Source organism: Piliocolobus tephrosceles, chromosome 15 (genome assembly GCF_002776525.5).
Source record: "Piliocolobus tephrosceles isolate RC106 chromosome 15, ASM277652v3, whole genome shotgun sequence".
Classification (NCBI taxonomy): domain Eukaryota; kingdom Metazoa; phylum Chordata; class Mammalia; order Primates; family Cercopithecidae; genus Piliocolobus; species Piliocolobus tephrosceles.
The window spans coordinates 39,141,937-39,166,564 of record NC_045448.1 but is presented as its reverse complement, the minus strand read 5'-3'; the positions used below and the strand labels follow the sequence as shown (position 1 = coordinate 39,166,564).

The following is a 24,628-nucleotide window of genomic DNA, read 5'->3' as shown; positions in this document are numbered from 1 at the left end:
TTTTTTTTTTTTTTTTTTTTTTTTTGAGACGGAGTCTTGCTGTGCCGCCCAGGCTGGAGTGCTGTGGCCGGATCTCAGCTCACTGCAAGCTCCGCCTCCCGGGTTTACGCCATTCTCCTGCCTCAGCCTCCCGAGTTGCTGGGACTACAGGCGCCCTCCACCTCGCCCGGCTAAATTTTTGTATTTTTTTTTTAGTAGAGACGGGGTTTCACCGTGTTAGCCAGGATGGTCTTGATCTCTTGACCTCGTGATCCGTCCATCTCAGCCTCCCAAAGTGCTGGGATTACAGGCTTGAGCCACCACGCCTGGCCTATTGTTGAGTTGTAAGGGTTTTTTTTTTTTTGAGATGGAGTCTCGCTTTGTCGCCCTGGCTGCAATGCAGTGGCACAGTCTTGGCTCACTGCAACCTCTGCCTCCTGGGTTCAAGCAGTTCTGCCTCAGCCTCCTGAGTAGCTGGGACCACAGGCACATGCCACCACACCTGGGTACTTTTTTGTATTTTTGGTAGAGATGGGGTTTCACCGTGTTAGACAGGATGGTCTTGATCTTCTGACCTCGTGATCCGCCCGCCTCAGCCTCCCAAAGTGCTGGGATTACAGGCGTAAGCCGCTGCACCCGGACTAGTTTGTTATATATTCTGAATATAAATTCCTTATCAAATATATGAATTGCAAGTATTTTTTCCCATTATGTGAAGTGAAGTCTTCTTATAGTATTGTGATTAATAGCAAATAGTTAATTTAGGAGAGCAGAGTACAAGCTGCAGAAGTGGGAGTTTTGTCAGGACACGCTTTTACAAGGTTTCTTTCCACTGTATGACCGTGTATTGATTGAAAGGAATGTGTCTGAAACTGTAACCAAAGGAGACATGCTTCCAGAAGAATCTCAAGGAAAAGTATTGTAAGCAACAGTAGATGTTGGATCAGACTCTAAAGTAATGGGTGGAGAGTTAACCAGTTAGCATGTAAGTTGGAGATAAAGTTCAGAATATGGTAGGCACCAAAGTAGTTCTAGACAACAAGGATTACTTCTCATTTAGAGATGGTGACATTCTTGCAAACTATATAGACTGAAATAAATCATATTGAAATGGCATCAACATGAAGCTGCCCATTCTGTAATTCTGAAATCTTCTATCATGTAAAATAATTTTCATGTCTTTCCTTTGTAATAAACTAATGATATCTAAACTAATGATGCCCAGTGTCTCTAAAATTTAGTTTTGCTGTACTGATATAAACATTTCCTAATAAAAATATGTAAATTTTAAAAGTTAATTTAAAGCTTATATAGACATTTAATTTCCAAGAAATTATAATGTTCAGCACTTAAACTATTTTAATCAAGGGTTAAGAATTAACTTCGCTGGGCAAAGCACTTTGGGAGGCCAAGGTACATGGATTGCTTGAGCTCAGGAGTTCAAGACATGCCTAGGCAACATGGTGAAACTCCATCCCTACCAAAAATGCAAAAAATTAGCTGAGCGTGATGGTGCATGCCTGTAATCCCAGCTACTGGAGAGGCTGGGATGGGAGAATCACTTGAGCCCAAGCCTGGGAGGCGGAGGTTGCAATGAGCTGAGATAGCGCTGCTGCACTCCAGCCTGGGTGACAGAGAGAGACCCCATCTCAATAAAATAAAAAAAGAGAGATCTTATGCTTTAGCTCAGTGGTTGCCAAACTATTAAACATCAGAATCACTTGGACAGCATGTTAAAACATTCTTTGCTAGCCTCCATTCCCAGAATTTCTGAATCAGAAAGTCTTGAGTGGGGCGTCCAGGAATTCACATTCATATTCCTAAATATACCACATATTAGGTACATCTCCTAATGCTATCCCTCCCCCCCCCCCCCCCCACAAATAGGACCTAGTGTGTGATGATCCCCTTCCCGTATCCAAGTGATCTCATTGTTCAATTCCCACCTATGAGTGAGAACACGCGGTATTTGGTTTTCTGTTCTTGTGATAGTTTGCTGACAATGATGGTTTCCAGCTGCATTCATGTCCCTACAAAGGACACGAACTCATCCTTTTTTATGGCTGCATAGTATTCCGTGGTGTATATGTGCCACATTTTCTTAATCCAGTCTGTCACTGATGGACATTTGGGTTGATTCCAAGTCTTTGCTATTGTGAATAGTGCCGCAATAAACATACGTGTGCATGTGTCTTTATAGCAGCATGACTTATAATCCTTTGGATATATCCCAAGTAATGGGATGGCTGGGTTAAATGGTATTTCTAGTTCTAGACCCTTAAGGAATCGCCACACTGTTTTCCACAATGGTTGAATTAGTTTACAGTCCCACCAACAGTGTAAAAGTGTTCCTATTTTTCCACGTCCTCTCCAGCACCTGTTGTTTTCTGATTTTTGTAATGATTGCCATTCTCACTGGGGTGAGATGATATCTCATTGTGGTTTTGATTTGCATTTCTCTGATGGCGAGTGATGATAAGCATTTTTTCATGTGTCCGTTGGCTGTATGAATGTCTTCTTTTGAGAAGTGTCTGTTCATATCCTTTGCCCACTTTTTGATGGGGTTGTTTGTTTTTTTTCTTGTAAATTTGAGTGAGTTCTTTATAGGTTCTGGATATTAGCCCTTTGTCAGATGAGTAGCTTGCAGAAATTTTCTCCCATTCTGTAGGTTGCCTGTTCACTGTGTTGGTAGTTTCTTTTGCTGTGCAGAAGCTCTTTAGTTTGATTAGATCCCATTTGTCAATTTTGGCTTCTGTTGCCATTGCTTTTGGTGTTTTAGACATGAAGTCCTTGCCCATGCCTATGTCCTGAATGGTATTACCTAGGTTTTCTTCTAGGGTTTTTATGGTTTTAGGTCTAACATTTAAGTCTCTAATCCATCTTGAATTAATTTTCGTGTAAGGAGTAAGGAAAGGATCCAGTTTCAGCTTTCTACTTATGGCTAGCCAATTTTCCCAGCACCATTTATTAAATAGGGAATCCTTTGCCCATTTCTTGTTTTTGTCAGGTTTGTCAAAGATCAGATGGCTGTAGATGTGTGGTGTTATTTCTGAGGGCTCTGTTCTGTTCCATTGATCTATATCTCTGTTTTGGTACCATTACCATGCTGTTTTGGTTACTGTAGCCTTGTAGTATAGTTTGAAGTCAGGTAGCGTGATGCCTCCAGCTTTGTTCTTTTTGCTTAGGATTGTCTTGGCAATGCAGGGTCTTTTTTGGTTCCATATGAACTTTAAAGCAGTTTTTTCCAATTCTGTGAAGAAAATCATTGGTAGCTTAATGGGGATGGCATTGAATCTATAAATTACCTTGGGCAGTATGGCCATTTTCACAATATTGATTCTTCCTATCCATGAGCATGGTATGTTCTTCCATTTGTTTGTGTCCTCTTTTATTTCACTGAGCAGTGGCTTGTAGTTCTCCTTGAAGAGGTCCTATGCATCCCTTGTTAAGTTGGATTCCTAGGTATTTTATTCTCTTTGAAGCTATTGTGAATGGGAGTTCATTCATGATTTGGCTCTCTGTCTGTTACTGGTATATAAGAATGCTTGTGATTTTTGCACATTGATTTTGTATCCTGAGACTTTGCTGAAGTTGCTTATCAGCTTAAGGAGATTTTGGGCTGAGACGATGGGGTTTTCTATTTAAATATACAATCATGTCGTTTGCAAACAGGGACAATTTGACTTCTACTTTTTCTGACTGAATACCCTTTATTTCTTTCTCTTGCCTGATTGCCCTAGCCAGAACTTCCAACACTATGTTGAATAGGAATGGTCAGAGAGGGCATCCCTGTCTTGTGCCACTTTTCAAAGGGAATGCTTCCAGTTTTTGCCCATTCAGTATGATATTGGCTGTGGGTTTGTCATAAATAGCTCTTATTACTTTGAGATACATTCCCTCAATACCAAATTTATTGAGAGATTTTAGCATGAAGGGCTGTTTAATTTTGTCAAAGACCTTTTCTGCATCTATTGAGATAATCGTGTGGTTAAGTTTGTCAAAGATCAGATGGCTGTAGATGTGTGGTATTATTTCTGAGGGCTCAGTTCTGTTCCATTGATCTATATTTTGTCTTTGGTTCTATTTATATGCTGGATTACATTTATTGATTTGCCTATGTTGAACCAGCCTTGCATCCCAGCGATGAAACCCACTTGATCATGGTGGATAAGCTTTTTGATGTGCTGCTGGATTCGGTTTGCCAGTATTTTATTGAGGATTTTTGCATCGATGTTCATCAGGGATATTGGTCTAAAATTCTCTTTTTTTGTTGTATCTCTGTCAGGCTTTGGTATCAGGATGATGTTGGCCTCATAAAATGAGTTAGGGAGGATTCCCTCTTTTTCTGTTGATTGGAATAGTTTCAGAAGGAATGGTACCAACTCCTCCTTGTACCTCTGGTAGAATTTGGCTGTGAATCCATCTGGTCCTGGACTTTTTTTGGTTGGTAGATTATTATTATTATTATTATTTTGAGACGGAGTCTCGCTCTGTCACCCAGGCTGGAGTGCAGTGGCACGATCTCAGCTCACTGCAAGCTCCGCCTCCTGGGTTCACGCCATTCTCCTGCCTCAGCCTCCCGAGTAGCTGGGACTACAGGCGCCCGCCACCGTGCCCAGCTTATTTTTTGGATTTTTAGTTTAGACAGGGTTTCACCATGTTAGCCAGGATGTGGTTGGTAGGCTATTAATTATTGCCTCAATTTCAGATCCTGCTATTGGTCTATTCAGGGATTCAACTTCTTCCTGGTTTAGTCTTGGGACAGTGTAAGTGTCCAGGAAATTATCCATTTCTTCTAGGTTTTCTAGTTTATTTGCGTAGAGGTGTTTATAGTATTCTCTGATGGTAGTTTGTATTTCTGTGGGGTGGGTGGTGATATCCCCTTTATTATTTTTTATTGCATCTATTTGATTCTTCTCTCTTTTCTTCTTTATTAGTCTTGCTAGCGGTCTATCAATTTTGTTGATCTTTTCAAAAAACCAACTCCTGGTTTCATTGATTTTTTTGGAGGGTTTTTTGTGTCTCCATCTCCTTCAGTTCTGCTCTGATCTGAGTTATTTCTTGCCTTCTGCTAGCTTTTGAATGTGTTTACTCTTGCTTCTCTAGTTCTTTTAATTGTGATGTTAGGGTGTCAATTTTAGATCTTTCCTGCTTTCTTTTGTGGGCATTTAGTGCTATAAATTTCCCTCTGCTTTAAATGTGTCCCAGAGATTCTGGTATGTTGTTATCTTTGTTCTCATTGGTTTCAAAGAACATCTTTATTTCTGCCTCCATTTTGTTATGTACCCAGTAGTCATTCAGGAGCAGGTTGTTCAGTTTCCATGTAGTTGAGCGGTTTTGATTGAGTTTCTTAGTCCTGAGTTCTAGTTTGATTGCACTGTGGTCTGAGAGACAGTTTGTTATAATTTCTGTTCTTGTACATTTGCTGAGGAGTGCTTTACTTCCAATTATGTGGTCAATTTTGGAATAAGTGTGATGTGGTGCTGAGAAGAATGTATATTCTGTTGATTTTGGGTGGAGAGTTCTGTAGATGTCTATTAGGTCCGCTTGGTGCAGAGTTTAGTTCGATTCCTGGATATCCTTGTTAACTTTCTGTCTTGTTGATCTGTCTAATGTTGACACTGGGGTGTTAAAGTCTCCCATTATTATTGTGTGGGAGTCCAAGTCTCTTTGTAAGTCTCTGAGGACTTGCTTTATGAATCTGGGTGCTCCTGTATTGGGTGCATATATATTTAGGATAGTTAGCTCTTCCTGATGAATTGATCCCTTTACCGTTATGTCATGGCCTTCTTTGTCTCTTTTGATCTTTGATGGTTTAAAGTCTGTTTTATCAGAGACTAGGATTGCAACCCCTGCTTTTTTTTGTTGTCTATTTGCTTGGTAGATCTTCCTCCATCCCTTTATTTTGAGCCTATGTGTGTCTCTGCTTGTGAGATGGGTCTCCTGAATACAGCAAACTGATGGGTCTTGACTCTCTATCCAATTTGCCAGTCTGTGTCTTTTAATTGGATCATTTAGTCCATTTTCATTTAAGGTTAATATTGTTATGTGTGAACTTGATCCTGTCATTATGATATTAGCTGGTTATTTTGCTCGTTAGTTGATGCAGTTTCTTCCTAGCATTGATGGACTTTACATTTTGACATGTTTTTGCAATGGCTGGTACCTGTTGTTCCTTTCCATGTTTAGTGCTTCCTTCAGGATCTCTTGTAGGGCAGGCCTGGTTGTGACAAAATCTCTAAGCATTTGCTTGTCTGTAAAGGATTTCATTTCTCCTTCACTTATGAAACTTAGTTTGGCTGGATATGAAATTCTGGGTTGAAAATTATTTTCTTTAAGAATGTTGAATATTGGCCCCCACTCTTCCCACTCGGAGAGTTTCTGCTGAGAGATCTGCTGTTAGTCTGATGGGCTTCCCTTTGTGTGTAACCCGACCTTTCTCTCTGGCTGCTCTTAACATTTTTTCCTTCATTTCAACTTTGGTGAATCTGACAATTATGTTTCTTGGAGTTGCTCTTCTCGAGGATTATCTTTGTGGCGTTCTCTGTATTTCCTGAATTTGAATGTTGGCCTGCCTTACTAGGTTGGGGAAGTTCTCCTGGATGATATCCTGCAGAATGTTTTCCAACTTGGTTCCATTTTCCCCGTCACTTTCAGGCACACCAATCAGATGTAGATTTGGTCTTTTCACATAATCCCATATTTCTTGGAGGTTTGTTCATTTCTTTTTACTCTTTTTTCTCTACACTTCTCGTTTCATTTCATTCATTTGATCATCAGTCGCTGATACTCTTTCTTCCAGTTGATCGAGTCGGTTACTGAAGCTTGTGCATTTGTCATGTAGTTCTCGTGTCATGGGTTTCATATCTATCAGTTCTTTTAAAGTCTTCTCTGCATTGATTATTCTAGTTATCTGTTCATCCATTCTTTTTTCAAGGTTTTTAGTTTCTTTGCGCTGGTTACGTAGTTCCTTCTTCAGCTCTGAGAAGTTTGATCGACTAAAGCCTTCTCTCAACTCATCAAAGTCATTCTCCATCCAGCTTTGTTCCATTGCTGGCGATGAGCTGCGTTCCTTTGGAGGGGGAGATGCGCTCTGATTTTTTGAATTTCCAGCTTTTCTGCCCTGCTTTTCCCCCATCCTTGTGGTTTTATCTGCCTTTGGTCTTTGATGATGGTGACATACTGATGGGTTTTGGTGTGGGTGTCCTTTCTGTTTGTTAGTTTTCCTTCTAACAGTCAGGAACCTCAGCTGTAGGTCTGTTGGAGTTTGCTTGAGGTCCACTCCAGACCTTGTTTTTCTGGATATCAGCAGTGGAGGCTGCAGAAGATAGAATATTGCTGAACAGCGAGTGTTGCTGTCTGATTCTTGCTCTGGAAGCTTCGTCTCAGGGGTGTACCCCGCCGTGTGAGGTGTTAGGTGTCGATCTGCACCTAGTGGGGGATGTCTCCCAGTTAGGCTACCCAGGGGTCAGGGACCCACTTGAGCAGGCAGTCTGTCTGTTCTCAGATCTCATCCTCCATGCTGGGAGATCCACTGCTCTCTTCAAAGCTGTTAGACGGGCAATTACCTCTGCTAAGGTTTCTGCTGCTTTTTGTTTAGCAGTGCCCTGTCTCCAGAGGAGGAGTCTACAGAGGCAGGCTGGCCTCCTTGAGCTGTGGTGGGCTCCACCCAATTTGAGTTTCCCAGCTGCTTTGTTTACCTACTTAAGCCTCAGCAGTGGAGGACGCCCCTCCCCCAGCCTCGCTGCTGCCTTGCAGTTAGATCTCAGACTGCTCTGCTAGCAATGAGGGAGGCTCCATGGGCGTGGGACCCTCTGGGCCAGGTGTGGGATATAATCTCCTGGTGTGCCGTTTGCTAAGACCCTTGGTAAAGGGCAGTATTAGGGTGGGAGTTACCCGATTTTCCAGGTGTTGTGTGTCTCAATTTCCTCTGGCTAGGAAAATTGTGCTTCCCAGGTGAGGCAATGCCTTGCCCCACTTCAGCTCTGGCTGGTGGAGCTGCACCCGAGGACCAGTGCCAACTGTCTGACACGCCCCAGTGAGGTGAACCCGGTACCTCAGTTGAAACTGCAGAAATCACCTGTCTTCTGTGTCACTCACCCTGGGAGCTGGAGGCTGGAGCTGTTCCTATTCGGCCATCTTGGATGCACCCCAGAATTCACATTTTTAAGAGAACATGCTGATGCTTTGGTTCATGGACCACTTCCTTCATGATCCCTATTAACTGTCATAAAGAATTAGTGATATGCTGATATGTAGGAATTTCTACCTGATAAACATGACATTTTAATTTATAGCTCATATTTGCATCTCTTCAATTTGCATACATTTATATATATAGAGTGTTATATAGTCATGGTTAGTGCCTACATTTTTGGGTTTCTTTTAAAACTCTTGCCGTATATGAAGTCTACCTTTTTTCTGTAGGCTTATCTCCTGTCAGATCCTCGTGAATTTCCTTGAGTTTAAGAAAATAATACAGAATGTTACAGCTTAAAGAGATTTTATAGATCATCCAACTGTCCCCACCCCTCATAGAGATTAGTTAAATCTCTTAATCCAAGATTGTGCAGCTAATTATTGGTAGGTATAGGTAGCTCTTAGGGAGTTTATTTCTGACAATTCTTTTTTTTTTTTTTTTTTTGAGATGGAGTCTCGCTCTGTTGCCCAGGCTGGAGTGCAGTGACGCGATCTGGGCTCACTGCAAGCTCCGCCTCCCAGGTTCACGCCATTCTCCTGCCTCAGCCTCCCCAGTAGCTGGGACTACAGGCGCCTGCCACCTCGCCCGGCTAGTTTTTTTTGTATTTTTTAGTAGAGACGGGGTTTCACCGTGTTAGCCAGGATGGTCTCAATCTCCTGACCTCGTGATCCGCCCGTCTCGGCCTCCCAAAGTGCTGGGATTACAGGCTTGAGCCACCGAGCCCGGCATTTCTGGCAATTCTTTATATTTTTTGAAGAAAAGTATATGTATTTCAGCCAAGATATTTTTAGTGACTTTCAAATACAGATCTCTTTGGTAACATTTTATTAGGTAACAAATAAGCTTATGATAATTGAAATTACTTGATTCTGTGCTAAATGCTATTTGATTATTTTACAACAAAGTAATACATGAATTTAGCCCGATAAATAATTTTTAAAAGGTATGCATTATAGGCATCTCTTTTATTCTGCTCTTAAAACATGTAAGAAAGAAGATAGTCGAAGAGTATGTGCTAGTGAGATGTGGCATAGATTTCCATTAATAAACTTATGTAAAATTGAGTAGAATGAACAGGTTGTTTCTTAGAGATGTCTTAAACCTATTAGAAAGTTTAGAGGGAATGATGAAGAAGGGATATGTAATAGTAAAAATATAAGACTGTTCTCTTCCTTCTTTTAAAAATTTTATCTCTAGCCAAGTCTGCTTAAGGAGAAAGTCTTGCTTTCCCCTGTCTAGGTTATAGCTTGTAGATGTTCATTTTAATAATTACCGAATTATTAAAATCTCTTTTTCCTTAGCCCTTCACCTTAGTAGTCAATGAAGGTTTGCTTTTCTAAATTAGATGATCTGTGTTGTTTCTTTTATAAGAGGAATTTGGGTAGCCGAATATTTCCACATAAACATCTAGCTTTTCAGGTGTCAACTGTAAAATGCACAGATAATGCTATTAAACACTAAAAATAGGCCGGGCGCGGTGGCTCAAGCCTGTAATCCCAGCACTTTGGGAGACCGAGACGGGTGGATCACGAGGTCAGGAGATCGAGACCATCCTGGGTAACACGGTGAAACCTCGTCTCTACTAAAAATACAAAAAAAAAAAAAAAAAACTAGCCGGGCGAGGTGGCGGACACCTGTAGTCCCAGCTACTCTGGAGGCTGAGGCAGGAGAATGGCGTAAACCCTGGAGGCGGAGCTTGCAGTGAGCTGAGATCTGGCCACTGCACTCCAGCCTGGGCGACAGAGCGAGACTCCGTCTCAAAAAACAAACAAACAAAAAAAACCACTAAAAATAGATTGAAGGCACCGTTGACTGACTTATCAAATTATTTCCTAATTGTCTTTGGTCAGCACATACGTAGACTTACACACCCAACAGTCTATTTCAACCATTCTGTAATGTTGCTAAAATAATCTTCCTGCTTCATTGTTAAAACTCTAATGATTCCTCTCTCTTCTCTTTGCACACAGCTCTATCCTATGTAAATTTCAGAATATGTGGAACTGAAATAGTTTTTATCTCAAAAGCAAGTATTTCTATTAAGGCTTGGTGTGTTTTCATCATTTCAATTTTGACTAGAACAGAGAACTCTTTAGAGTAGGAAATGCACTTCTGCCCCAGATTCAGGAGAATGAGGACTTATTTCAGTGTCTCAAACACAAACATTTGAATGTAGCCTGCAGAACTCTGGTACTTTTGAGCCACATTCTGCCTGGCTGTTAGTTCTCCTGATAACCTAGGAAATGTGCCTTACCTTAGCTTTTCCTAACTGAATCTCTCATCTCTGAGCTAAGACTTTTCCCCTAGCTTAATCATAGTGTGTCTTCCTACAGGAAGCCTTTTCAGGTTGACCTGTACCCATCCACCAGTCTTCCAGTAGTTTCTCAAACTGGAATCTGTAGATGTTCTCAGGAGTCTGAGAATTCTCTGAGATTTAAACAGTTTTGTGGTTCTTTGTGTAGATGCAAACACCATACATCTGGTGTCTACTGGAGGGTGGAATTGAAAATAATCATTGTGAAACAATGCCAGAATCTTTCTGAAACTTTTGCAAGCATCAAATTTGAACCGCTGGTTTCCAACAGGTTTTTAAACCTCATTCAGTCTAACTATATGAAATGCCTTAGGTGGCTTTTATGGTAGCTGAGAGGAAGAATGAACAGGAGACTGAAGACACCACTCCCATTTTAACCTGGTTGGCTCTACTTTTATTTGTATTATATATTGTGGCTCAGTGAGGATTTCTCTTGGGAGCTTCTTCCCATCTAAAATGTTTGAAAACCACTGGACTAAGAGGTTTATGGCTTGTGGTTTTGGTAGGGGAATAGGGAAAAGTAGCAATGTATCCTTATAAAGAAGCTGTATGTGACTAAGTTATTTATAAACAGATTTTTCATAGTTAACCCAACAAAGAGTCCTTAGAAATTGTTACTGGTAATTGGGAATGCTACTCCAGGGTTATGTTAGATTGTCAGATAGTAGTTCTCAAGTTTTTTGGTCTCAGGACCCCTTCACAGTCTTTTTTTTTTTTTTTTTTTTTGAGACGGGGTCTTTCTCTGTTGTCCAGACTGGAGTACAGTGGTACGATCTTGGCTCACTGCAACCTCTGCCTCCTGGGTTCAAGCAATTCTCTGCCTCAGCCTTCTGAGTAGCTGAGATTACAGGCACCTGCCACCACACCTGGCTAATTTTTTGTATGTTTAGTAGAGACGAGGTTTTACCATCTTGGCCAGGCTGGACTTGAACTCCTGACCTTGTGATCCACCCGTCTCGGCCTCCCAAAGAGCAGGGATTACAGGCGTGAGCTACCGCACCCGGCCTCCTTCACACTCTTAAAAAATTATCGAGACTACCCAAAAGTACTGTTTGTATGCATTATACCCATCAATTTTTACATAAAAAATTTCAATAATTATTGGTTTATTTAAAAATAATGAACCCATTACATGTTAACAACAGTAACATTTTTAATATTAAGATAACTGTTCCCAAGAAAGAAAAAACAAAAAAAGAAAAAGAGAAAATAACTGTTTTCCAAAACAACAACAAAAAAATTAGCAAAGAGTGACATTGTTTAGTATTTTTGTAAATCTCTTAATAGTACAATCTGGATTCTCATTTTCTGTTTCTGTATTCAATCGGTTTGTGATATGCTGTTTTAGTTGAAATATATGAAGAAGAACTCAGCCTCCTACATATCCATATTTGAAAAGAGAAAAGGTATTTAACAACTTTTTCAGATATTATGAATACTGTATTTTTCTTTAATGTCAAACCCCACAAGTGGTAATTTCTTATAGGTTAATTGCAACATGGAATCTGAAACTATAGCAATGAACTTTTTGTTCCTTACAGTAGAAGTAGCAATGCATCCTTATAAAGAGGCTGTAAAGGCCTTCCAATTGGCTTTCCATAATGGCCACTCCATCACACTCAAAAGTCAAAGTCCTTATGTGATCTGGCCTCCTACTGTCTCTCTGATCTCATCTCCAACTCTGCTGACTCTGCTCTAGTCACACTGGTCTCCTTGCTGTTTGTTCCTCTAAACAATCTCCTGTCTCTGGGCTTTTGTGCTTGTCATTCCCTCTCATTTCTTAACAAATAGATTAGATATTGTGTTAAATAATCTTAATTTAGACCTACCAGAATATATTTGTTGAATGTGGAAATAATCTCTGAACAGAACTGCTTATATACTTGGCAATGGCATTGTAATCAGAAACACTCAACACCTTTATGTCAGACTCTGACCCTGTCATGCCTTGGTGGAAGTGAAAGTGTAAGTGGCACCAAGTCATTTGGATTGCCAGTACTTTGCTACAGAGTACACAAATGTGCCTCCTCATTGCAATAACACTAGAAATTGTTTACTACTGTAGTTTCCTAAGAACTAACCACATAGATGATCATGCATTTCAGGGAAAATATCATAGAAATAGGAAAGATTCTAACCCGGGTCTTAATTATTCACATATGGAAGAATGGCCTGTATATCTTCATTATATGTGTAGGGAAAAATAGTGCCTATCTTTCAAGATCATTGGAAGGTTAGAGATCCTTGTGCTAAATCATGTTAGTTTAAAAAAATGCATTTATTTAAAAAAGTATTTCTATAGTATTAATAACTGATTTTTTGAAATCTTTGTACATGCTTAACGTGGCTTTTTAAGAGTCACAGTTTACCAAAGAAGTGATACTGCCTCATTAAAGTTCTGAAGTTAACATTGTAGCACTTTGATATTTAGAAGTAAATTGTCATTTTCATTTTAAACTTTAATTTGGGAATTTAAGTAGTATGAAGTTTTTCTCAAATGCCTAGTTTGGAGAGACTATTTTTACAACTAAGAGCTTTCAAGTGGATTTAAATTTGTCTTGCTTTGAAGATACTTTATTTCATATCACACTTTCAGATTTTAGTTCTGTAAAATTTCAAGTCGCTTTTTCTTGAATTATAAATTTATTTAGTGTGTTTTGGTTTTTAATCATTTCATTTATTCATTCAACCCACCAACAGAAATGCCAAGCAGTGTTCTAGATACCAGGAGAGAGCGGGTGATGAGACAAAGTCTCTTACATTCTAGTAGGAGAAAGCAGACAAATAGACAAAGAAATACTGTAGTTTTAGATAACAGTAAGTAGAATCAAGAAAATAAAGCAGGTTGTGATAAGTAGGGTCTGAGAGGCAGGAGAGTGGGGGTACTCTTAAAAAAATAATGGTCGAGGACAGCCTCTCTGAGGAGGTGACATTTGAGAAGAGACCAGAGTGTTCAGAAGCAGCCAGTAATACAGAGACTCTAGTGGAGGAGCACCCTAGAAGAGGGTAGTTAGTGTAAGACCTTGAAGCAAGACAAGCTTGGGGTATGCAAGAAACGTCAAGACAAGCAGTATGTGCAGTAAGCCATGGTTCTCCCACTACAGTCCAGCCTGGGTGAAAGAGAAGACCCTGTCTCCAAAAAGAAAAAAGAAAAAAAGCAACCAGTATGACTAGAGTATAGCGTATGTGAAGAAGAGTGAGAAAAGTTATGTTTGGAGAGATAGGAACCACTTCATGTAGGGCTTTAGCACTAGTGATAGTAGAACACTCGAGGATTTTAGGCGAAGGAGTGACATAATCAAACTTAAGTTAAAATTTTAATTATGGTCAATTTGTGAAGAAAAACAGATTTTTGTGGGGATAATAATGAAGCAAAGTGACTATTTTAGAGAAAAGAGGTGATGGCAGTATGAGCTAGTAGTGTAGGTAGTGAGAAATGATCATAATTGGGCTATGTTGTGTCCATTGGAGTAAACCATTAGGAGAGAATGATGACTTGGAAGTTAAATGAAGGAGTGGCAAGAAAGTGAAAGTGGTCAACTGTCATACTGCCAGGAGGTCAGATGAGATGGGTACAGGGATTTAGTCCTGGCCATATTATAGAATGGCATCCCCTGGTGACCATGACAGCCCTGGGTGGAGAAACCTGGGGGGCTGGTATAGAAAAGGTGACTGTGGAGATCCTTTTGAGGAATCTACCTCTGAAAGGCAAAGAATGTCGTGAATACTGGGGACATGAGGAAAAGGAAAGCTTTTTTTTTTTTCTTGTTTTGAGTGCTTTTATATGGCAGTAGGAGTGATCCAGTTATGTTTAAGTTCATTTTTTTGTTCATGAATGAGGTGAGGATTTCCTGAGCTAAAACAGTAGAAAAAAGGAGTTGGAAAAGAGTTAAGGGGCTTATAGATGATTATTTATACCTATGGGAAAGTTGAACTTTTCATTTGGATTCACAGGTGGAACATCAGGAGTTGAACACACTGCATATGTAATTTCATTCACTTATTCAAAGTGTAGTGAGCTTCTACTCAAGTACCAGGAACTAGGGTACAAAGGTAAGACATGCTCACTACCCTCAAGGAGGTAAAAATCCAGCAAATAGACAGATGTGTATACTCTCGCTGCACAAAGGACATTCCTCAGACCAGCAGTGTTGGTCTCACCTGAGAGGTTGATAAAAATACCAAATGCTCGGCCAGGCGCAGGGGCTCACGCCTGTAATCCCAGCACTTTGGTAGGCCAAGGCAGGTGGATCACCTAAAGTCAGGAATTCGAGACTAGCCTGACCAATATGGTGAAACCCCGTCTCTACTAAAAATACAAAAATTAGCTGGGCATGGTGGTGTGCACCTGTAGTCCCAGTTACTTGGGAGGCTGAGACAGGAGAATCACTTTAATCCAGGACGCGGAGGTTGCAGTGAGCCAAAATCGCACCACTGCACTCCAGCCTGTGTGACAGAGTGAGACTCTGTCTCAAAAAACAAAACAACAACAAAAAATGCTCTACCCAAGAACTACTGAATTGGAAGCTGTATTTTTAACAAAATTTCTAGATGATTTAAGTTTGAAAAGCACTGATATACATAAACTATACATTAAAAAGATGCGATAAGCACTAAAGTTGTTTTGTTTTGTGAGACAGAGTCTTGCTCTGTTGCCCAGGCTGGAGTACAATGGCACAATCTGGGCTCACTGCAACCTCCATCTCCCAGGTTCAAGCAATTCTCCTGCCTCAGCTTCTCTAGTAGCTGGGATTACAGGCACCTGCCACCATGCCTGGCTAATTTTTGTATTTTTAGTAGAGATAGGGTTTTGCCATGTTGGCCAGGCTGGTCTCGAACTCCTGACTTCAGGTGATCCGCCCACCTTGGCCTCCCAAAGTGTTGGGATTACAGGCGTGAGCCACCACGCCAGGCCTGCTAAAGATTCTTATAAACAAAAAATACTGTGTGTAAGAGCTCAATTACTGTGTCAGCCATCCCCCAGCCCCCCAAAAGAAGAAAAATGATCACAGAGGAAAAAGTTGGATCAGACATTTCCCTGGATTGGCATATTAAAAGGTGCTTGATAAGAGTTTGTTGAACTAAACTAGCCCTAGACACTACCATTTGAAGATGAATTATTTGCTATTTAGTAGTCTGCATTTAGTGTTTATGCACAGAGTGGTTTTCTTTTTGTTTTTTCTTCTTCTTTTTTTTTTGAGATAGGGTCTCACTCTGTTGCCCAGACTGGAGTGCAGTGGTGTGATCTCAGCTCACTACAACCTCTGCCTCCCAGGCTTAAGTGATTCTCCTGCCACAGTCTCCCAAGTAGCTGGGATTACAAGCGCATGCCACCACGCCTGGCTAATTTTTTTTTTTTTTTTTTTTTTTGTATTTTTAGTAGAGACTGAGTTTCACTGTGTTGTCCAGGCTGGTCTTGAACTCCTGACTTCAAATAATCCACCTTCCTTGGCCTTCCAAAGTACTGGGATTACAGGCGTGAGCCGCTTCGCCCGGACCAGAGGTTTTATAAATAGATTATTTCAATAAAAAGAGTGAGACTCAGATCTCAGAAAGAGAGGATAAATGAAAGCCAAGATTACATCAGTTGATTGACTATACTAGTGCCATGAACATGGGAAGTATTAGGATATAAAGATAAGTGAGACAGTCACTGCCCTCTAGTAGGAGACTCAAGGACATGTTTTTTTTTACTTTTTGGGTTATAATCCAATAGTATTGCTACTTATTTTGTTGTGTAAATTGTTGCAGCTTTGGTCATTGGGAGCTTTTTTAGGTTGGCTTCTTTTCTTTTCTTTCTTTCTTTCTTTTTTTTTTTTAGACAGAGTCTTATTCTGTTGCCTAGGCTGGAGTGCCGTGGTGCAATGGCTCACTGCAACCTCCACCTCCCAGGCTCAAGCAATTCTCATGCTTCAGCCTCCCGAGTAGCTGGGATTACAGGTGTGTGCCACCATGCTAGCTAATTTTTTGTATTTTTAGTAGAGATGGAGTTTCACCACATTGGCCAGTCTAGTCTTGAACTCCTGACCTCAGGGTGATGTGCCCATGTTGGCCAGGGATGGCCAAGGTGCTGGGATTACAGGTATGGGTCACTGTGCTGGGCCAGGTTGGCTACTTTTGAACACTACTTTATGAGTCAACTTTCTTGCTTATTTCTTCTCTATTTTGAGGGCTGCCTAATATTGGATCAGTGTTTTATGAAGAATGTGATCTCTTGACTGGCCACTCTATCAGTATCACAAGAGATGTTTTGTTTTGTTTTGTAAAGGCACATTCATCATTAGCGAAATGGAAATGAAAACCACAGTGAGATACCACTTCATACCAATTGGGGTGGCTACTATTTAAAATAAAAAACTGAAAATGAAAACCAAAGGACAACCACATGGATGTAAAGAAACTGGAAACTTTGTGCATTGCTGGTGGGAATCTAAAATGGTATAGCTTCTGTAAAAAACAGTATGGCAGTTCATCAAAAAACTAACCATAGAATTACTGTATGATCTAGTAATTCCACTTCTAGCTGTGTACTCCAAATAATTGAAAGCAGGGATTTGAACAGATATTTGTACACCAGTTTTTACAGGCAGCACTTTTCACAATAGCCAAAAGGTAGAAACAAACCACATGTCAGTTACCAGATGAATAGATAAATAAAATGTAGTATATACATACATGTAATATAATATTATTCAGCCCTAGAAAGGAATGTAATTCTGGTGCTGCAGCATGGACGAACCTTGAAAACATTTTACTAAGTGAAAGAAGCCAAAAACAAACGGACAAATATTACATGATTTTACTTCTGAGATACCTAGAATAGTTCAATTCATAGAGACAGAAAGTAGAATGGTAGTTTCCAGAGCCTGCAGGGAGGAGGAATTGGGGATTTATTGTTTAATTGGTGCAGAGTTCCAGGCCAAGATGATGGAAAAGTTCTGGAGATGGATAGTAGTGATGGTTGCACAACAATGCTACTGAATTGTGCATGTAGAAATGGTTAAATGGTAAATTTTGTGTTGTGTGTATTTTACCACAATTGAAAAAAAAAAAAGTCACTTCCTTGGCTCCATCCCAGGCATACTAAAGTAGAATTTGTATTGGTGGGGCCTAGAATGCTGCATTAAAAAAAAAAAAGCCGTTTTCAGTTTATTGTTATGCATGGTTTAAGAACCACTGATATATGGGATTATCTGATGGAAAGTGGGGTAAACTGAATTTTGTTGGTGTATCTTTAAAGAGAAATTTATCAGATTGATGAGTTAAAGTATAATCATCTAGGTTTTTATGTTTAATTCAGCTGTTAATATTTATACCTTACTTCATGTGGTTAATGTGAGTAAGGACTACTAATAATTATTTAGCATTCTACCACATTTTAAAGCACTTTTGGCTGGGTGCAGTGACTCACGCCTGTGATCCCAGCACTTTGGGAAGCCAAGGCCGGAGGATCACTTGAGCCCAGGAGTTCACGACCAGCCTGGGCAATGTGGCTAAGCCCCATCTCTAAAAAAAAATTAAAAATTAGCTGGGCATGGTGGCATGCACCTGTAGTCCCAGTTACTCCAGAGGCTGAGGTGGGAGAACCTCTTGATCCTGGGAGGAGAGGGGAGGCAAAGGTTGCAGTGAACCAAGATTGCACCACTGCACTCCAACCTGGGTGACAGAGTGAGACTCTGTCTCAAAAATAAAATAAAATAAAGCACTTTCTGACATGTTATCTCATTTGATCATCATGTTATCCTCTGGTGGTGTTAACTGCCATTTTTAGGTGAGACGCTTGAGACTTTGGAGATTTAATGAGTTGCCTAAGATTATACAGATAAAGTCAGACATCCAAGACAGATCTAATTACAACTCCTCTTAGCAGTCTCCAAGAAAAGAGCAGGTGTTATTGAGGCCATTGTAAATATTCTGTGTTTAATTGTTTTGCCACCCCAAAAATGGAAAATTACTAAGTTAGTCATGGTCCATAGACTTAAGACCACTTTATTTTGTAAACATGACTGTTACATGACAGTGCCACTATTCTTGCCATGTTGGCAGTGCTTAATATTTACAAAACTAAGATACTTTGTTCTAAGAAAATATTCTTATGAAGTATTACTATATGAATACTTAATAAATACTAAATAATATGATTTATCTGGAAATCTAAAGCAGATGTATGATTCTGTGGCATTGTTTTTCTTCTCTTCCCTTGCATTGAAGCGGCTTCTATACCCAACCATTTGTGCATAATAGTATAATTTTCAAAAACTGTCACCAGATGCAGTGGCTCATGCCTGTAATCCCAGCACTTTGGGAGGCTGAGGTGGGTGGATCACCTGAGGTCAGGAGTTCAAGACCAGCCTGGCCAAAATGACGAAACCCCGTTTCTACTAAAAATACAAAAATTAGCCAGGCATTGTGGCAGGTGCCTGTAATTCCAGTTACTTGGGAGGCTGAGTCAGGAGAATCGCTTAAACCGGGGGTGGGCAGAGGTTGCAGTGAGCCGAGATCGTGCCACCGCACTCCAGCCTGGGCAACAGAATGAGACTCTGTCTCAAAAAAAAAAAAACAAAAAACACAACCGTGACTATTTCCCTTTTGAAGAATATATTTGTCACAGTTGAGCCCAGGAGTCAACAGACTCCCTTGCTTTCCTAGGACATCCAGCCATGTTTTAGTAAAGTAGAAAGATGTGGGGAAAAGCCATTTCTAGTGTTCCTGTTTTACACTAATTTTCCTCTAGCTTTCCTGTCTACCAACATGGAATTGTTGGGGAAGGGCATTTTTATTTTATAGTGATTTAATATCTAATCACTTCTTATTTTGATAGGACAGGGCATTATATGATAAAATTATTAAAAACGTAATCCAGGCTTGCTTCCCAATACGTAGTATGTTAAACTGCCTATTTGCTAATTGCATGTCTCAAAGATCTCAAGCATAATGGAGTCCAGAACTCTTGATCTCTTGTTCCCTCTCCCACTTATGAAAACATCTGCTCATCTTACAGTATTCCTTATCCTAGTATATGCACCTGTATCTGGCCAGTGATCTGGGCCCTATCTAACTCTTAATTTCATTTCCTTCACTCTCCCCTTCACTTGTATACAGTCTGCTTCCTTTGCCTAGAATGTTATCCTTCTCACTTCACCAATACACTTTTCACCTAAATTCTGCTCATCCTTCAGCTTTCAGCTATAATCTTTTCCAGAACTACTAGGTTAACTTAGGCACCCATTTGGTAGCCTCATGGTATCCTGTACTTTAACAAGAACATCAATAATAGCTACAGGTAACATTTATTAAAGACTGACAATATATTGGTATGTAATATTACCAGAAAGAGTAAGTAATTTGCCCAGGGTTACACTCTGGTAGTTGAAAGAACAAATATTTTAATGTAGACAATGTAGCCCACACTTAACCTTCTTACTACTCTGCCTCTTATATAGTTATACTTTTGTTTATTATTATGTTTAAATAAATTGTTTGTTTGATGGTCTAGTTCCCCTATTGTACTTCTAAGCTCCTTGAGGGTGGGGGTTGTGTCTCTTATACTGTCTGTTGAATGTGTGCATGTATCATATTTGGGATATAGCCTTTCCATTACTCAGAAAGTCTGAAAAATTGATAAAATTCGTAGGTGGAATTCACAGATAACATTGACCATTTTATTGTCTAGAAATGATAGTTTCTGTAAATGTGAAGAAATCTGTTTAGTTCCTCTAGTAAATCCGTTTGCTGTGAAGTGGTCATATATCAAGGAATCTGATTTATTTGGAGAAGTTTGAATTTGAAAAGTTTTTTTCGTTGCTTGTTATGGCTTTGATGGCTTTGGTTTACTGGAAGCTAGAATCTACTGCTTAGAGGTTATGAGCAAATTAATTGATGAAGATAGTAGAAAGACACTTGGATCACAGTTGCCATCTCTTGGCATTTTAAGGAAGACTGCCAATGATAGGCAGTAGACATATATCACATGTGTTGTGAATTGCCATTCCAGCTTAAAATATACCTCTTAGAATGTGACTGAAACTTAAAATAGGGTAGGATAACTGCCCATCCCTGGAATCCCAATACTTTGGGAGGCTAAGAGAGAAGGATCACTGGAGTTTGAGACCATCCTCAGCAACATAGTAAGACACCCATTTCTACAAAAAAATGAAAAAATTAGCTGAGCATGGTGGTGTATGCCTGTAGTCCCAGCTTCTCAGGAGGCTAAGGTGGGAGAATCACTTGGGCCCAAGAGGTCAAGGCTGCAGTGAGCTGTGAACACGCCACTGCAGTCCAGCCTCGTGACAGAGTAAGACCCTGTCTCAAAAAAATAAATAAATAAAAATAAAAATAGGATAGGATAGATGGGAACACTAGCCGAGAAAACACTGGGAATTTGATAAAGCGCCCCATCTGTGTCGGGACATCATTGATAAAGGGATACATGCCACTTTTGGAAGATAAAGAGCACAGTTGAAGAGGAACTAAAAAACCGTCAGAAACTCTTCGTGAGTCAGTTCCTTGCTTTATTGGTGGGAACTCTGTTATCACATAGTAATATTTTTAAAAAGTTGTTTAGGAAGGTCATACTGTTTTTAAAGCAAAACATATGAAAAATGATATGAATTTAGCACTTGACACATGTTTGGAATTTGATGTGTGTAGTTATTTTCTGTGGGAAAGGACTTTAAATATATCTTTCCCATGGTTAATATATACACTGGCGTAAACCACATACCAATGAAAATTTTTAATTAAATTTATATTTTATTTTATATACACATAGACATAAATGTTATAAATGTGTTTAAATATGAGTAATTTTTAGTAGAGCTTTGGGGGAGGAATGATTCATTCTTTCCCCCTTTTCTATTCACATCCCTGCCTTGCCCAGGACCATTTATAACCCCTGTTGACAACAAAGGTTATATTCTTCCATATTTCTCTCCATGCTGTCATGCTCGTGTGTAAATATGTACTTAATTTATAATTACACATACATGTGTATATATGTATATGTGGGGTTTTTTTTTTTTTTTTGAGAATTCCCTGTATTTTACATTTTTTTTTTGTGAGTTTTCTCACTTAAGAATACCTTCTTTTCTAACTTAAGAATACCTCACTTAGCAGGATGCGGTGGCTCACCCCTGTTGTAATCCAGCACTTTGGGAGGCCGAGGTAGGTGGATCACGAGGTCAGGAGATCGAGACCATCCTGGCTAACACGGTGAAACCCCGTCTCTACTAAAAAATACAAAACAACTAGCCGGGCAAGGTGTCAGGCGCCTGTAGTCCCAGCTACTCGGGAGGCTGAGGCAGAAGAATGGCGTAAACCCAGGAGGCGGAGCTTGCAGTGAGCTGAGATCAGGCCACTGCACTCCAGCCTGGGCGGCACAGGGAGACTGCGTCTCAAAAAAAAAAAAAAAACACCTCACTTTATAGCTCTAATTTGTTCTTTTTCATGGCTACATATATAGTTGTATTAGTTTACTAGGGGTGCCATAACAAAGTACCACAGACTGAGTGGCTTAAACAACAGCAATTAATTTTCTCACAGTTTTGGAGGCTAAAAGCCCAAGATGAAGATGTTTGTGGGTTGTTTTTTTCTGAGGCCTCTCTCCTTGGCTTAGAGATGGCTGTCTTTTCCCTGTTTCTTCACATGGTCTTTCTTCTGTATTCAAATTTCCTCCTCTTACTAAGGATACCAGTCTTGGACTGGATTCAGGCCTACCCTAATGACCTCATTTTAACTTACTTACCTCTTTAAAGATTTTATCTCAAAATACATTCACATTTTGAGGTGCTGGGGCTTAGGACTTCATATGAATTTTGGAGGGACACCATTCAGCCCATAACAATCATATTCCACAATGTATCCAACCATTCCCTTACTGGTGGTCATTTATATTATTTCTGTTTTTTGCCACTATGCAATAAAATCTTTGTATGTATACCCTTTTATTTTTACAGGATAAATTCCCAAAAGTGGATTTTCTAGGCAAAGGGTATATTTTTAATTTTGATAGTGGTTGCCAGATTACTTTTCAAAAAGTCTATCAGTTAGCATTTCTACTTGTAAGGTATGAGAATAACTTTTTCCAAGAACAGTCTATATTCAGGATTCCTCTTTCCCATCTTTCTCCTTCCATCTATTCCTCAACTGCTTATAATTTGGGTTTTGCTCCAGCTACTCTATTCATATTCTTCTCTCAAAGGCCACTAATTCTGTGCTATTGCTACATTAATTGTTTAAAAATATTCAGTTTGCGTTTTGTAACATTTGAAGCTCCTGGAGACTGGTTTCTGTGTATTACTTCTTCTGACTTCCTTAAGAATATACCCTAACCACCATTTCCTGATTCTTTTGCCTCATCTTCATCTGCTTGCTGCTTGGATGTAGGTGTGTCCCAAGATTCCATTCTGCTTTAAATTGCTCCTGTCCACCTTGGACTGGGAGATTTTTATCTCCTTGTACTATTTCTATTACCTGTGTGAAAGTTAATCATCTGAATTGGGTCATTTTTGTCATACCCAGCTAAATCAGTAGAGGGGCCAAGGGGAAAAAGTGTTCAGGGTCTATAACATTGCTCTAGAAATGTAATTCTCTACAAGTCCAGCAGCTAAAACTGCCTATTTATATAAACAAAAACCAGTTTTATCTACGTCTGCTGAGATAACTTGCTACAACTGTGGGACTAATTTTGCTCACCAACTGGAGTTTGCCAGCTCCCCAAAGCCTTACTAATAGCAATAAACTTTCTATCAAGACCACATAGAACATTTCTTCTTCTTTATAAAACCCCCAACCATATCTTTGTTGTTTGGACATACTGAAGACCACCCAGTCTACATCTATGCCCCAAATTACAATTCTTTCTTCCCAAATAAAATGTTAAATTTGGAGGTTTGTATCTACATTTTTATTTTGACTTTGACACCTGTGGGTGACTGGATGAATCCCAGATCCATATTTTTGGCCTTAAGCTCTCTTTTTTTAAAAAATTTAAAAATAACAATAATGGAACGCTTCACAAATATACATGTCATCCTTGCGCAGGAGCCATCCTAATCTCTGTATCATTTTGTTTTCAGTATACATGCTGCTGAAGCAAGCACTAAGTTCTTTTTTGAGCCTCAGACATAGCTAGATTTCAACCTGTACTCAAATAAATTTAAAGTAAAATTTGATTATTACTGTAAGATACCTCTGTGGGGATAGCTACTGGGTACAAAAAGTAATTAGAACGAACAAGACCTAGTATTTGATAGCACAACAGGGCGACTAGTCAGTAGTAATTTAATTGTACATTTTAAAATAACTGAAAGTATAATTGGATTGTTTGTAACACAAAGGGTAAATGCTTGAGGGAATGGATACCCCATTTACCATGATATAACTATTATGCATTACGTATCTGTGTCAAATGTCTTATGTACCCCATAAATATATGCACCTGTGTACCCACAAATTGTTTTTAAAATTGGTTTTATCAAAAAAGGTTGAATAAGCAAATTTTTAGAAAAATATTTACCAATATTTAATAACTATGAATATTCTTTTTTTTTTTTTTTTGAGACAGAGTCTTGCTCTGTCGGCCAGGCTGGAGTGCAGTGGCGCTTATTGCAACCTCTGCCTCCTGGGTTCAAGTGATTCTCCTGCCTCAGCCTTCCAAGTAGCTGGGATTACAGGCACCTGCCACCATGCCTGGCTAATTTTTGTATTTTTAGTAGAGACAGGGTTTTGCCATGTTGGCCAGGCTGGTCTCAAACTCCTAACCTTAGATAATCCACTTGCCTTGGTCTCCCAGAGTGCTGGGATTACAGGTGTAAGCTACCGTGCTTGGCAAATTTTCTTTTTCTTTTTTTTTCCGAGGACAGAATCTCACTCTGTCGCCCAAGGTAGAATGCAGTGGTGCAATCTCGGCTCACTGCAGCCTCTGCCTCCAGGGTTCAAGTGATTTTGCTGCCTCAGCCTCCCAAGAAGCTGAGATTACAGCTGCGCATTGCCATGGCTGGCTAATTTTGTATTTTTATTAGAGACGGGGTTTCACCATGTTGGCCAGGCTGGTCTCAAACTCCTGACCTCCAGTGATCCACCCGCCTACACTTCCCAAAGTGCTGGGATTGAGGCCTGAACCACCACAACCAGCC

At 39.8% G+C, this 24,628-nt stretch overlaps 1 protein-coding gene and 1 non-coding gene across 3 annotated transcripts in view; one reads left to right on the top strand and one right to left on the bottom strand.

Moving 5' to 3' along the window:
- The window catches only part of SOS1 (SOS Ras/Rac guanine nucleotide exchange factor 1), a 149,324-nt gene that overhangs the window by 23,083 nt on the left and 101,613 nt on the right, over positions 1 to 24,628 (top strand). The gene's annotated exons all lie outside the window — the stretch shown is intronic.
- On the bottom strand, positions 23,490 to 23,593 carry LOC111545444. The gene has a single exon (XR_002732460.1). It is a non-coding gene; the product is annotated as a U6 spliceosomal RNA (small nuclear RNA).